Here is a 14,367-nt window from a genome sequence, read left to right as displayed (position 1 = left end):
AGACCTGCCCAGCTGGGTGTGCAGCAGAGCAGGGCGGACCCAGAGTTGGATCCTGGCATGGAAAAGTACTGAGGCCCTTTGCCTCTGGGTAGAAGCTAGAGCAGCTGTCTGAAATGATCACCCCCAGCCCAGGCCTCTCCAAAGTTAGTCTTGCAGAGTGAAATGAAAACCAGATCCCTGGTCTTATCTGAGGACTATGTGACTGTTTCCCATCACTTCTTTGGAGCCTGGAAGGCTCCCAAATTCATTGTCTAAACTTTGCAATGGATACACACAGCTTTCAAACGGGAACCTGTTGTACAGGTCCCTTCTCCACATATGTTCTCCCCATTTGCTAAAATAACATTATTTGGAGTCTTCAATCATCCAGTAAATATTTATTAAGCACCTGCAGGGAGTCAAGCAAAGACTGTTGGGAGCACAGTGGTCCCTGTCCTCAGAAGAGGAGACTGACTTGTAAAGAATTACATCACTATACAGAGTGTGACAATCATGTCTTCTTCCTGAGTGACAGACTGGAGACACAGGGGAACTTGTCTTAGGGCCCAGAGCCTGATGGGTGATTTTTCTATAGTAGGGAGAGGAGAGGCTCTGGAGGGGACGCATTTGGGTCAAGCTCCCGATACTCCTCATTTGCCTAAAGTGTGACTTTGGGCAAATGACCTCATCCCCTTAAGCTTCAGCTTTCTGTTCTATAAAGTGAGCATAACCAATAACCATCTGCAGGGTTGTTTTAAGGATTAAATAAGATGGTGCAAGGGAAGCAGGTGGTAACTGGGTTCTTGGTTCACAGTAAGGAAATGAAGAATACCAGTTATTGATATACTCAGGGAGACTCATTACTGTTTCCCTAAATGCCTTTCCCTCCTCAAAATCACAAGACAGCCCCAAACTGACCTCTTCGTAGACACTAAGGTCCTATCGAACTATTATCATGCACGTTAAGACCTGGAGAAGGGAACTGCGACCCACTCCAGCATTCTTGCCTGGAGAATTCCATGGACAGAGGAGCCTGGTGGGCTACAGTCCCTGGGGTTGCAAAGAGTCGGACAGGACTAAAGGACTAACACACACACACATGCATGTGAAGAAGCAGCAATGGGAAAAAATACCCACGTGCAACCACTCTGTAGGTACACACACATGCAAATCTGGTGTACTCACGAGGCTGACAGTTTGAAAGTGAACCTGATTGCAATTTCCACCAGGGTATCTGTTTTCCATCCTGGGCAGGGCAGATTCCCAGCAGGAGGCGCCTTCTGTCCTCAGCTAGATTCTCTGACACCTGGCCTATCAGCTTTTCTCAGGATTTGAACTTCAAAGGGCTGGACACTCGGAGAAAAGGGATCCTGACCTGACCTGACCTCTCTTGGAAAGCAAAACAATCTAAGATTGAAGGAGGACGAGGACGGCTACCTGCGTGTTTAGAATCGGGCTGGGTCCCAGAAGCGCAGTTCTAGGCCAAACCTCCAGGCAGGGGGCAGAGGTGCCTTCCGAGCTGTGGTTCACCCTGCCCAGAACCAGGCCTCGGGCAGCAGCTCTGAAGATCTAAGCAGAGGCGGTCCGCCCGCCTGCCACCTGGTCGGCAAGACACCAACCGGAGCTTCCATGCTCAAGTTCTCGGCAAAGCTGGAGACAAGACGCCAGCTGGGAAGGCACGAGCCAGGGCGCCCCGATCCCGGGCCCGGGCGCAGGCTCCTGGTGGGCTCCACCCCGACCAAGGCTTAAGTGTGCGACCCGGAGGGCGCTCAGGGGACCCGGGGTGGGGGGTGGGGGCAGGTCGAGGGCCTGAGATGACTCGCTTTTCAAAAACTCGCTTCCTCCTTTCCTACCTCCGCCCATCAATCACCTTGCAGGGACCAGCCCTGGGAGGTGCGGGCGGGGCCCAGCGCCCAGACCCTGCCCGAGGGTGAAGAGGGAAGGGCAGCCTCCCCAGGAGGGGGTGGAGGAAGAGGGGAGGCGGGGAGGCCGGCGCACCGGCTGGCCAGGTGAGCGCCCCACCTGGAAAGGCGCAGCGGGCGGGCCGGCGGAGCTGAACCTCTGCACTCGCACCGGGTCTGGTCTCCTTAACACTTAAAACCCGGACTCCCGGCCGACACACCCTTCCCACCCGGCGCCACATGAACTGTGCCCCGGGGGGCAGGCGCAGGCTGCTCTCTCCCCCACATCCCGGGTTAGCCAATTTCGTGGGGTCCAACTCCCCCGGCCCGCACTCCCCCAGCCGATCCGGGGAGTGGGTGTCTTCTCTTCGCAGCTGGGGCTCGGTGCCCTGGGGCTCCAGGTGGCCCGGAGGGCCGAGGGGGAGGGTCGACTGGTGGGCGGTGCCTCCCGGGGCCGGAGGCCACTCGGGGCCGGCACCGCCCTCCGCCTCTCTCGGTCCCTCCCTCCCGCACGCCGCCGCTCGGGGGCCGCGCTTCCTGCGTCCCCATCCGAGTCCGAGAGCTGGCGGCGCGCTCTCCGCCACCGTGCTCCTTCGACCGAGCCTCCCCTGATCCCCCAGCCCCGGGATCGCGGCACCCTAAGCAAGCAGCCTAGGGGAGGGGGCCGGGGTCGTGGAGCCCGAAGCCCCCGGCCGCCCGACGGAGACCAAGCTGGAACCGCCGCCGCACCGGTGAGTCTGCGCCTTCCGCCCCGCCGCGCCTGGCGGAGGGACTGTTCCCCACGGGGCCCCGGAGGGAGTCGACGGCTGTGCGGGTCTGTCTGTAGGATCGTCTGAGAGCTTCCTGCCCCGGGTCTGCGGCGGAGGAACTCCGTACTCTCATCCTCTGGACCACCCAGCTCCCGGTCATCGCGCTGGGGCCAGCTGGCTTTGGCTGAGAGGAGACAGCCGGCCTCGGGGCTCCTGTTTGGGGGGACAGGTGCCATCCGCCTGTCAGTTCCGAACCCGTAGCCAAAGAGGCATCTTCCCCCGGTGCTTAGGGCAGAACTTCTCACTAGGTCCCAGGAAACTACCCTGGCGCTGCCCGAACGAGGCCCTTTCCCCCATCCCTTAATCTTTTTTGGAAATGGAGAATTTTAAGGGATTTAGGTTCGTGAGTGTGTGTGTTTTAGGTACTAGAGGCAAAGGGTGACGAATGGGGTGTGAGCAGAGTAGGTGTGACCAGGTTTCTTCATCTACAAATGGGGTGAGGTGGGGCATTCGTGCCTGCCGCAGAGCAAGTACTGCTCAGATTCAAATCACAGCTCTAGTCTGCGCCCTGAAGGGAGCCCTGTGGCCCCGAACTCCGGGTCTGATTAACTTTCAGAAAGAAAGCTTTCCTAGCCGAAGGATAGGATAGTCATTTTCAGAAAGAAAGCTTTCCTAGCCGAAGGACGAGGGTGCAGGAGACCTGCACGTCCCTGCGGTTTCCCCGGTCCCGCCCGGGACTTTCCTGGCGGGTAGCGGCCCCGGGCACCTGTGCTGCGCAGAGACGCCTGTGTGGTCCCGGGTCGGATCCCTCCTGTCTTTGCCAGTGGTCCAGAAGCGCGGAACCGAGGCGTGGCCGGAACGCGGTGGGCGGGACCGGAGCCAGCCTGTTGGGCCGCTGGAGAGGGATTGGCGTCTGATATTGCTGGCTTCTGGCTTTCGTTTTGAGGGGATCACTTGAAGATGGCTTTCCTAGTCGGCTCTGGGACCTGTGAAAGGCCTTCGCACTTTGCAGACGTCACACGGGGATCTTGACCTAGGCTGATAGGGCCAAATGAAATTGGCAGGGAGCCCCTTTCCCTCCAAATGTGTCCCTCCCCAACTTGCCAGAAGTACCGCCCAGACCGTGAGAAAACACGGAAGACAGAAGAAGGGGAGGGGGCTGACTGTGATCTGTTCCTCTAGGTGTCCTGAACTGACAGTGTTTCAGTGATTAGGGCTTCTTGAGCATGACAAAGGCCCAGGCCTGCCCCGAGGGTACAAGGTCAAGGGGCCTCAGAGAGCTACCAGTCTAGTGAATAGTAAATGGCAAGTGTATTAAAGAGGTGGCAATATAGTCAGACCCCACCATTTCCTGGCAGTGTGACCCACAGTGGGCTGTCACAGCCTCTGTGAGCCTCAGTTTCTTCACCTGTATAATGGGAATGATAACCTAGGGTGTGGGACATTCATGCCTAGCACATGGCAAGTATTCTGTAGGAAGCTGTGGTGCCAGGTTAGGGACGAAGAGAGGAAAGAAAGAAACTCAGGGTGAGGCATGCCAGGAGATCCTGCTAAGAAAAGAATGTTGGGATATTAAATAGTGAAGTGGAGTCTCCTGGAGGGATGGGGTAGGAAGGGTGTCTGGGCAGATGGAACAGCACAGGCAAAGGCATGGAGGTATGAAGGTGCACAGGATGTACTGGGAGGTGCTCAGGTCATGGCAGGTTTGTGGGAAGATGGGGGGAAGTAAAGGGAGTGGAGGATCTGGGATGAACTGGACTGGAGAGGCAGGGCCAGGTCATCACAGGTGGGACTTTGTTCAGTAGACATCTTGGAACCACAGATGTCAACTGCATGCCTGTGTGGGCCAAGCAGTGTCCTGGGTGCTCAGCATACATCACTGGACAGGAAAGACAAAGAAAGATGCAAATTCCGTTCAAGTTCTTTAAGCAGAAGAGTGATTCGGCCCTGTTGATGCGTTCAGAAGATAAACCTAGCTGCATAGAAGTTAGGTGGGAGTTTGGAGAAGGTTGACAGAGAGGAAAGAGGCTGGCCTGCAGGTTGGTGGGGGCAGAGGGGATGATAAAGGAGGCTGATACGGAGCCCCAGTCAGGAGGCAGAGATTAACATGTGCTCTTAACACGTGACCACTGGTCAAGGGTGAGATTTGTGGATGTAGGGTGAAGCTCAGGCTGCCAGCCTGTCTCCTGCCAGAGTGAGGTGGTGGGATCTTGGCAGGGTCCAAGCCAGTCCAGCTGTGGCTTTCCAACTCTCCATCTCTAGAAGTCATGGGGTCCAGGAGTTTCTGTGTGCAAGGAATGGCAATGCTGGAAGCAGAGCCAGCAGGCCATCTCCTGTTGACAGTTACACTGGACAGCCTGCCCCTTTGGGGGGCTCCTGGGTCATGGTTCTGGTAAATGTTCTTCCCTCCTTCTATAGGGCTGGTAGTAAAGCCCTCCGAGCCCTGGGGCTGGAGGAGATTGGAGCTCCAGGGCCTTTGACTCTGGGCTTCTCATTTGAGGCACTGAAAAGACTTTTCTCCCTAAGTGCTGGGGAAGTTCCCGAACTTCAGATGCCTTCTGACTGGTGATGAGGTAAAGGGTCCGCTTCTGGCTACTGGCTTTTGCTTTCACTTTTGTTGTCCGCTCTGAATCTTAGAGGAGTTCTTTTTGCAGTTGACAGATGTAAGAGTATCCTTCTTCCGATTATAAGTCTCCTTTACTTGGACGTGGACCATGCATGGTCTTTCACCTGCCACAGGAGGACCTAGGCATGTCCTCTCATTTGGGGAGAGGAGAAGGAACTCACCCAAGGGCACACAGCAAGTCAGCAGTGGAACCTGTTATCCCAGGAGATTGGCCACAGTCAGGTCAAAGGCTTGTTCCAGGCCCTGGGTTAGTCCAGGGAGGAGGTTGTCTCAACATCTGTTTCGCTCCTCCCCAGTTTGGACAAGTGGCCCTGTTTAGCCTTGTGATGCTTTTTCCTCTCTCTGGATTGAGCATTTGGTGCACTGGCTGCCCTTGCTGGGAGCTCCGGCTCCACAAAGAAATGGGTCACTTGTTTGGCTTTGCCTACTCCAGGCCAGACTGCCCTACCCTTTGGAGACAACCCCAAGACACTGACCAGAGGCCATGCTCTGGGGGCGGGGAGCTTGCTAAGAACCTCGGGCTGATTCTCAACTCCTCCCTCCTCTCGGCCCCAAGCCCTGTGTCAGGACGCTAGGCTGGGCCCTCGCTTTCTACTCTGAGTTGTTTACTCAGCCTGAGCAGCCGAAAGTTCCCTTATTCTCTCTTGCCCTAGATTCATCAGGCTTAGCAACCCTTAAATCTGAGTGCTGGTTCCTTTAGCTCTTAGAATATTAGAGCCAAAAGGGACCTTACAAATGGGGAAATTGAGGCCCAAGGAAGGGAAGGGACAGGCCTGAGATCAGAGCTAGGGCTAGAGCTCAAGTTTCCTGATTTTGCCTTGAATGATTTTAAGGATGTTTCTTGAAGGAAAAAAAAGAAAAGCAGAGCACACACCCCCTCCAAGAACCCCTCTCTCTATATACTCCACACTGCCAGGAATTTAGGGGGACACCTACAGTCACATGTCCAGAAGGAGTAAATGCTGAGCCCCCCCCCCCAAAACAAGGAATATATGTGTCTTGACATTTTCAGGACCTATCTCTTCAAACTGACATTCACGCCAGGGACTAAGATAGTGATTAAACTTACTTGCTGCTCCCTGAACCATACTTTATCATGTGCCCCTGGAGAGACAGGCTCTTAAAGTTATTTTCGCCCCCAGATTACAAAGGAAGTACATGCTTATTGTAGAAAACTTGGAAGGAATATATCACGAGGTGCTGACACCCACTGTCCATACGGTGGTGTCTTATTCAGACTTTTCTTTTTTTCAGCTTGCTTGCTCTATTTCATACTCTGGTTTTTCAACTCATAATCATAATGTGTACTTTCCTGTGACAACTTTTTCACACTGGTTCTAACCTGCCAGTCTCATGTGCTCCTACTATCTGATGGCTGGAGGTACTTAGGAGGCCAGAATTTTGAGTTGACTCTGACAGAACACTCCAGGAGCCTGAATCCTACGCACACATGCGTGCTCAGTTGCTGAGTTGTGGCCAACTCTTTGCGACACTATGGACTGTATGTAGCCTGCCAGATTCTTCTGTCCACGGGATCCTCTAGGCAAGAATACTGGAATAGGTTGCTATGCCTTCCTCCAGGGGATCTTCTCGACCCATGTCTCCTGCGTCGCCTGCATTGCAGGCAGACTCTTTACCACTGAGCCCAAATTCTGTAACCCTATGCAAATTACTCACCACTGTAGGATTTCTAGGGGCCATTTCTCTGCATCACCATGGGTGTTGGGGAAAGGGTCGTGTTTACCAGATCTAAAGCAAACATTGATTGTCAGCAGCCTCTTAGAAATGGAGGACATCAGTTATCGGGGTGGGGTAGGGTGGATGTGATCCACAGATTATAGCGGGGAGGTAGAGAGCTTTGTTTCTTCCGATCCTTGGCTGTGTTGGTTTTAACCTAGCCTGGTGCTCCCACCCTGTTGTCATCACGCCTTCCCCAGATCTCCCCAGGACTAGGCACCAGGGTGGCAAGTGCGGGTCCCTAGAAAAGTCAGTATTTGGTTTGCTCGTCTCCAAGCCCTGCGTCTTGGAGAGTAGGTGTTTCAGTGGCAAAGATGTGCAGAAAATGTGTTACTCAGGTGATAAGGTCAGGCACTCCACCCTGGGGACAGGATTTTCTGGCATCTCTCATCCTCTAATAGGATCACAGCTTTACTGCATGCCGGCTACATGCTCAGTTGCTCAGTCATATCTGACTCTTTGTAACCCCATGGACTGTAGCCCACCAGGCTCCTCTGTTCATGGTATTTTCCAGGCAAGAATACTGGAATGGGTTGCCATTTCCTACTCCTCAGGATCTTACCAATCCAGGAATCAAACCTGCATCTCCTGCATTGACACTTTACCACTTAGCCACCTGGGAAGTCTAAGAGTTTTACTAATGCCAATACTAGAAGTGATCTCAATACTAGAGATCATCAGTACTAGAAGTGTTCTCAGAGGTTCCTTAGGCTGTGCTTACAGTCTACAGGCAGCGACTTATTCATGGGTTTAAAAATCAGGGAAACGGTTTTCCACTGGCTCTTTTGAAGTGAAATAGAAGAAAGTAAACTAGCAAGCAATGCATCTCCTGCCGTGAGAAGTATTCTTCAGTGAAACTTTCATCTCAGTTATTTGTAGGCAGCTAGGCAGCAGGGTAAGAACCTTGGGCAGCAGTGCTCTGGTTCACTGGTTTTTATACTGTGATCCTGGAAAACTTGGGATTCCTTGGACGGATTCCCAGAAGCAACTCAGGGGTTTATGAGGGGCCAGCTGGAAAGAAACTCTGCTTGCAAATATTCCAGATGTCACTGTGCGAAAATCGCTTTAAAGAGATTCTGCAACTTTAAATAAGGAAAACTGCTGCTGGTCAAGCTGCCTTGATTCTTTTTTTTAAATTAATTTATTTATTTATTTTACTTTACAATATTGTATTGGTTTTGCCATACATTGACTTGAATCCACCATGAGTGTACATGTGTTCCCTATCCTGAACGCCCCTCCCACCTGCCTCCCCATCCCATCCCTCTGGGTCATCCCATGGCACCAGCCCCGAGCACCCTGTATCATGCATCAAACCTGGACTGATTCTGAGAAGAAGAAACGGAGGCCAGAAGACAGAGTGGCCTTTGCGGGTGAGGTGGGCTCTCAGGCACCCTTGACAAGGGTCTCCATGAGGTGCTACAGTCAATACAAGTCAGAGCTCCTGGCTGAAGACACAGGTTGGCCCTGCAGCCTGAGTCTCCCCTGAGCCACACTGGTATGTTCACTAGGAGCTCATGTTTATCATAAAGCCTGTAACTGTCAGGCCAGCGGTCTCGCTTAAATTGTCACAGTGCACAAAACAGGCACTTGTTCAATACCAGTGTTTAAAACACATCACAGGTTTGGTTAGCTAGCATTACCAGACATAATTTGAGTAAACTCTGGGAGATAGTAAAGACAGGGAAGCCTGGCGTGTTGTAGTCCATGGGGTTGCAGAGAGTCAGACACAACTTAGTGACTAAACCAGGGTTCATTAAGCCTTTTGGCATTTCTTTTTTTGATGTCTCCAGAGCTTCCCAAATGGGAACATTCTATAGGCAATGGGCCCAAGGTCACTCAGCAAATCTTGGCAGAACCAGGATAAGAATTCACTGGGTGAGTGAAGTCCTTTTTAAAGATCGTGATCCTTTTTAAAGGCATGGGTCAACAGTGGCCTGCTGTGGGGTCAGAGACACTGACTGTAGCAGTCCCGGGAGGCGTGGCTTGCTGGCATAAGTCCTTTTGGAGGAGTTCGCCATTATCCCACTCCAGTATTCTTGCCTGGTGGACTATTGTCCATGGGGTCACAAAAAAGGACACAACTTAGCAACTAAACAACTTATGTGATATATTGTTCTGGTTGTCTCCAAAAGGTTCTGCTGTTTCTTCTATTCAAGACCTAGAACCACGTAGCTCTAATGCTTGGTGGATTTTATGTCTTTGCCACTTTTTCTTTTTCATAGCTGGTCTGAAAGAGACAGAGTTTACTTACCTTACTCTTGGTCCACATTTACCCCATGCCCAGCTGGGCTTGTGTTGGTTAGGGTGTGGGCATGGTTTCTTGAAAGTTGGGAATGGGGGGAATGTGATAAAAACAAAACAAAGCACTCACACCCTGACTCCAAATATTCAGCTTCATTAGCTGCAGTGTGGTGCGTAAGGATATGTATGGGAGTTGTTCTTGGTTAATTGTTTTCAAACACTGACAGATGCAAATTCTACTGTGTGGGGTGGAGAGGAAGTTGTCTTTGGCTGCCACCGGCTGTTATGTAAAGAAATGTATTATTAGTACTGTCAAAGTACTGAGAGTCATGTCAAAGCTATGGTTTTTCCAATAGTCATGTATGGATGTGAGAGTTGGAGTATAAAGAAAGCTGAGCACCAGAGAATTGATGCTTTTGAACTGTGGTGTTGACGAAGACTCTTGAGAGTCCCTTGGACTGCAAGGAGATCCAACCAGTCCATCCTAAAGGAAATCAACTCTGAATATTCAATGGAATGACTGATGCTGAAACTGAAACTTCAGTACTTTGGCCACCTGATGCAAAGAACTGACTCATTTGAAAAGACCCTGATGCTGGGAAAGATTGAAGGCAGGAGGAGAAGGGGATGACAGAGGATGAGATGGTTGGATGGCATCACCAACTCAATGAACATGAGTTTGAGTAAACTCCAGGAGTTAGTAATGGACAGGGAGACCTGGCATGCTGCAGTCCATGGGGTCGCAAAGAGTTGGACACGACTTAGCAACTGAACTGAACCGAGTACTGTGTCTTGATCACAGAACTGGTGGAGAACCGAAGAGGCCAGCTTTGCCCCCATAGGTAGGCCAGTCTTCCCAGGAGTCACCATTACAATACAGCTGACCAGTGATGAGGAAACCCAAGAGCTTGAAGGAGGCAGTTTAACCCAAACTTGGAGAGTCAAGTAAGGATTTTCAGAAAGAGCTGAGTCTAAGCTGAAGCCTAGAGGGGGAACAGAAGGTTAGCTGCTATGCCTGGTGGAGGCACAGCCTGTGCAAAGGCCCAGTGGTATAAAACAGTTTAATTCACATGGGCTGGCACTAAATTCACATCTAGTGAATGGGGAGGGGTGGGGAAAACCATTTACTTGATTTCTTTCATTCAACCAGTATTCACTGAGTTCTCTCTACAGGCCACATGTTCAGGGTTTTGGGGTAAAGTGTTCCATCAGTGAGACTCACTTCCTGCTCTCCTGGAGCTTACACTTTATTGGGTGAGGGGAGGGGTCAGTAAGTTAGGAAACAGACAAATGAAATAAACCAATAATCATATCAGGCAGGGAACTAAAATCTTTGCCACTTCGCTACTGTCTGGTCTTCCCTCTTGGCTCAGATGGTAAAGAATCGTCTGCAATGAAGGAGACCTTGTTTTGATCCCTGGGTTGGGAAGATCCCCTGGAGAAGAAAATGGCTACCCACTCCAGTATTTTTGCCTGGAGAATCCCATGGACAGAGGAGCCTGGTGGGCTACCATCCATAGGGTCATAGAGAGTGAGACAAGACTGAGCGACGAACACTTTCACTTTCACTTTGCTGTCTGCAAGATCAAGTCTGGGCTAGGCCTCTTCGCTGTCAAAGCTCTGAAGACTCCACAGCCCCAGTGTTTTGGTCAGAAGGAACCAGGAACCACTCCCTAACTCACTTTCCTCCCCCACCTCCACCCATAGCCCAGACTTCAGTGGCTTTTCTTGCCTGGACTGCTCTCTGTCCCAATCAAAGCTAAAAGAAAAACTGGAGGGTGGGGGGCATTGTACATAACCGAAGTGCACATTTCAAAACTAAGAAATTAACGTTACTACTGACTAAATGACTTTATTTGTCTCTCACCAGTGTTCCCACTGTCTCATTTCTATATCGGGATCTAGTCCAAGATACCACCTTGTACTCAGTTCTCACATCCCCTTCTTCTCTACTGATCTGTGACCATTTCTCAGTCTTTCCTTGAATTTCATGACCTTGAAAACTTTGAGGCGTGCTGATCAGTGCTTTGTAGGATGTTCTTCACTTTGGATTTGCCTGATATCTTTTCATGATTAGACTGGGGTTTGAGGTTTGCAGAAAGATTACTGCAGAGATGAAGTGTTCTCATGACATCATGTCAGGATTTCCACAGTATCAGCATGACTTTTGGGGAATGTTAACCATGATCATTTGGTCAAAGTAATGCATACAAGATTTCTCCACTGTAAAGTTACTCAGGCCCCTTTTAGGAAAAGGCTTTTAAAGCATTGTAGTGAAAGGTCAAATTATAAAAGGAATTCTAGAAAGTGATTGATAGATTGGGCTCCTAAAATTAAAAAACTTTGATATAGCAAATATTAAACTACAGCTATATTTGCAACACAACCAGACAAGAGGCTGTTTTCTGGACACAGACAGGATCTTTTCTATTCAGAAAGAAAAGACTATGGGCTTCCCCGGTGGCTCAGCAGTAAAGCATCTGCCTGAAATGCAGGAGGTGCAGGTTCCATCCCTGGGTCAGAAAGATCCCCAGGGGTAGCAAATGGCAACCCACTCCAGTATTCTTGCCTGGAAAATCCCATGGACATAGGAGACTTGTGGGCCACCAGCCAATAGGTCTCAAAGAGTTGGACATGACTAAGTGGCTGAGCACATCCCATGCAAGGAAAAGCTAAATGCCCTAGTCAAGAAATGGAATAAAGAAGAATTGCCATTGGCCCATAAGCACATAGGAGGAGAAAAGAGGAGGAATAAGAAAGAAACACATTCAACCTCATCATATTAAGAAAAGGCTGGGACTTCCCTAGTGGCCCAGTGGTAAGAATCCACCTTCCAATGCAGGGGACACAGGTTCGATCCCTGGTTGGAGAACTAAACTCTCATATGCCACGGGACAACTAAGCCTGTGCGCCACAGCTAGAGAAGCCCACTCACTGCAGCAAAGACCCAGCACAGCCAAAATTTTTTTTTAAAAAAGAAAGAAAATTGCTAACTAAAACAATGTCATCTTTCACATGTGAAATTTTACATGTTTTTAAAATTAAAAAAATTTAAACTAAAAAGGGAATGCTAATATGGGGAGGTGGTGCTTTCAGGAGCTGAGGGGGGAATATAAATTGGAGGACATTCTGAAAACGCATATCAAAGCTTGAAGAAACATAGCAGTTTCAATACCAGGAATTTATCTAGAGGAAACATGATTTTATAAGAAGTTAGTTTCAACAGTTATTTTTTTTTATAATAGTAGTAAAATTAGAAACCAACTGTATGTCTGGAAGTAGAGAATTGGTTATATAAATTAGGGGTCTGCCATGTACTGGTATAGTCCTTAACCACTAAAAATTACAGTTTAGATGAATACTGCTGATGTGCAAAAATTATTCATTATACATCAAAAAAAATTTTCAAGGTCACAAAAGCATATTGCATTAAGATCTCATTTTTGTAAAAGAAATAAGTCTATTTGCAAAGAACTCAAAGTCCAGCGCCATCATAGGTAGTATCAGTAGTTAACAGAATAACATCCATTACTCAATGGATGATTTTAATAGATTTATTCATTTTTGTTTAATAAACAAGCAGTGTTTTATGACAAGAGAAAATATTTAAGTTTTACAAGTCTCATAGGGTTTTTGCAGATCCCCTGAGGGTCACTCCTAGGTAAAGTACTTTGTAAGCTATAGAAAGTGAAAGTGAAAGTCGCTCAGTCATGTCTGACTCTTTGTGACCCAACGGGCTATACAGTCCATGGAATACTCCAGGCCAGAATGCTGGAGTGGGTAGCCTTTCCCTTCTTCAGGGCATCTTCCCAACCCAGGATCGAACCTAAGTCTCCCACATTGTACGCAAATTCTTTACCAGCTGAGCCACAAGGGGGATTTGCAAATATTAGCCATTATTCCAGGTGATTCCTTTCCCATTTTTAACTTTGAGCATCTGGGTCTCCTTTCCTAGGCTTAGTTCAGTTCAGTTCAGTTCAGCCACTCAGTCGTGTCCGACTGTTTGCGACCCCATGGACTGCAGCATTCCAGGCTTCCCTGTCCGTCACCAACTCCCAGAGCTTGCTCAAACTCATGTCCATCAAGTTGGTAATGCCATCCAACCATCTCCTCCTGCCTTCAATCTTTCCCAGCATCAGGGTCTTTTCCAGTGAGTCAGTTCTTCACATCAGATGGCCAAAGTATTGAAGTTTCAGCTTCAGCATTAATTCTTTCAGTGAATATTCAGGACTGATTTCCTTTAGGATTTACTGGTTTGATTTCCTTGCGGCCCAAGGGACTCTCAAGCATCTTCTCCAACACCACAGTTCAAAAGTGTCAATTCTTCGGCACTCAGCTTTCTTTATAGTCCAGCTCTCACATCCATACATGACTAAAGTCTCTCACTGTTTCCATTGTTTCCCCATCTATTTGCCATGAAGTGATAGGACCAGATGCCATGATCTTTGTTTTTTGAATTTTGAGTTTTAAGCCAGCTTTTTCACTCTCCTCTTTCACTTTCATCAATAGCCTCTTTAGTTCTTCGCTTTCTGCCCTAAGTGTGGTGTCATCTGCATATCTGAGGTTATTAAATATTTCTCCCGGCAATCTTGATTCCATCTTGTGCTTCATCCAGCCCGGCATTTTGCATGATGTACTCTGCATATAAGTTAAATAAGCAGGGTGACAATATACAGCCTTGACGTACTCCTTTCCTGATTTGGAACCAGTCTGTTGTTCCATGTCCAGTTCTGACTGTTGCTTCTTGACCTGCATACAGATTTCTCAAGAGGCAGGTAAGGTGGTCTGGTATTCCCATCTCTTGAAGAATTTTCCAGTTTGTTGTGATCCACACAGTCAAAGGCTTTGGCGTAGTCAATAAAGCATAAGTAGATGTTTTTCTGGAACTCTCTTGCTTTTTCAGTGATCCAACGGATGTTGGCAGTTTGATCTCAGGTTCCTCTACCTTTTCTAAATCCAGCTTGAACATCTGGAAGTTCATGATTCACATACTGTTGGAGCTTGGCTTGGAGAATTTTGAGCATTACTTCACTAGCGTGTGATATGAGTGCAATTGCGCGGGAGGCTTAGGAAGCTGAGGTAGGAGTTAGGCAGGAACCACCGCAGCTCACTCATCTGTGACTATGAAAGC

General features: G+C 49.2%; 1 protein-coding gene across 1 annotated transcript in view; it reads left to right on the top strand.

The window, feature by feature from the left end:
* Positions 1-2,409: 2,409 nt before the first annotated feature.
* TMEM51 (transmembrane protein 51) overlaps positions 2,410-14,367 on the top strand; it is a 54,947-nt gene continuing 42,989 nt past the window's right edge. Inside the window, exon 1 of the mRNA XM_043922885.1 lies at positions 2,410-2,611. The gene's annotated coding sequence lies outside the window, so the exon portion shown is untranslated. The remainder of the gene's footprint in view (positions 2,612-14,367) is intronic.

The sequence above is a fragment of the Cervus elaphus genome, chromosome 14, assembly GCF_910594005.1.
Source record: "Cervus elaphus chromosome 14, mCerEla1.1, whole genome shotgun sequence".
Classification (NCBI taxonomy): domain Eukaryota; kingdom Metazoa; phylum Chordata; class Mammalia; order Artiodactyla; family Cervidae; genus Cervus; species Cervus elaphus.
Note: the sequence above shows the minus strand (reverse complement) of the source record. Positions and strands in the feature narration are given on the sequence as shown.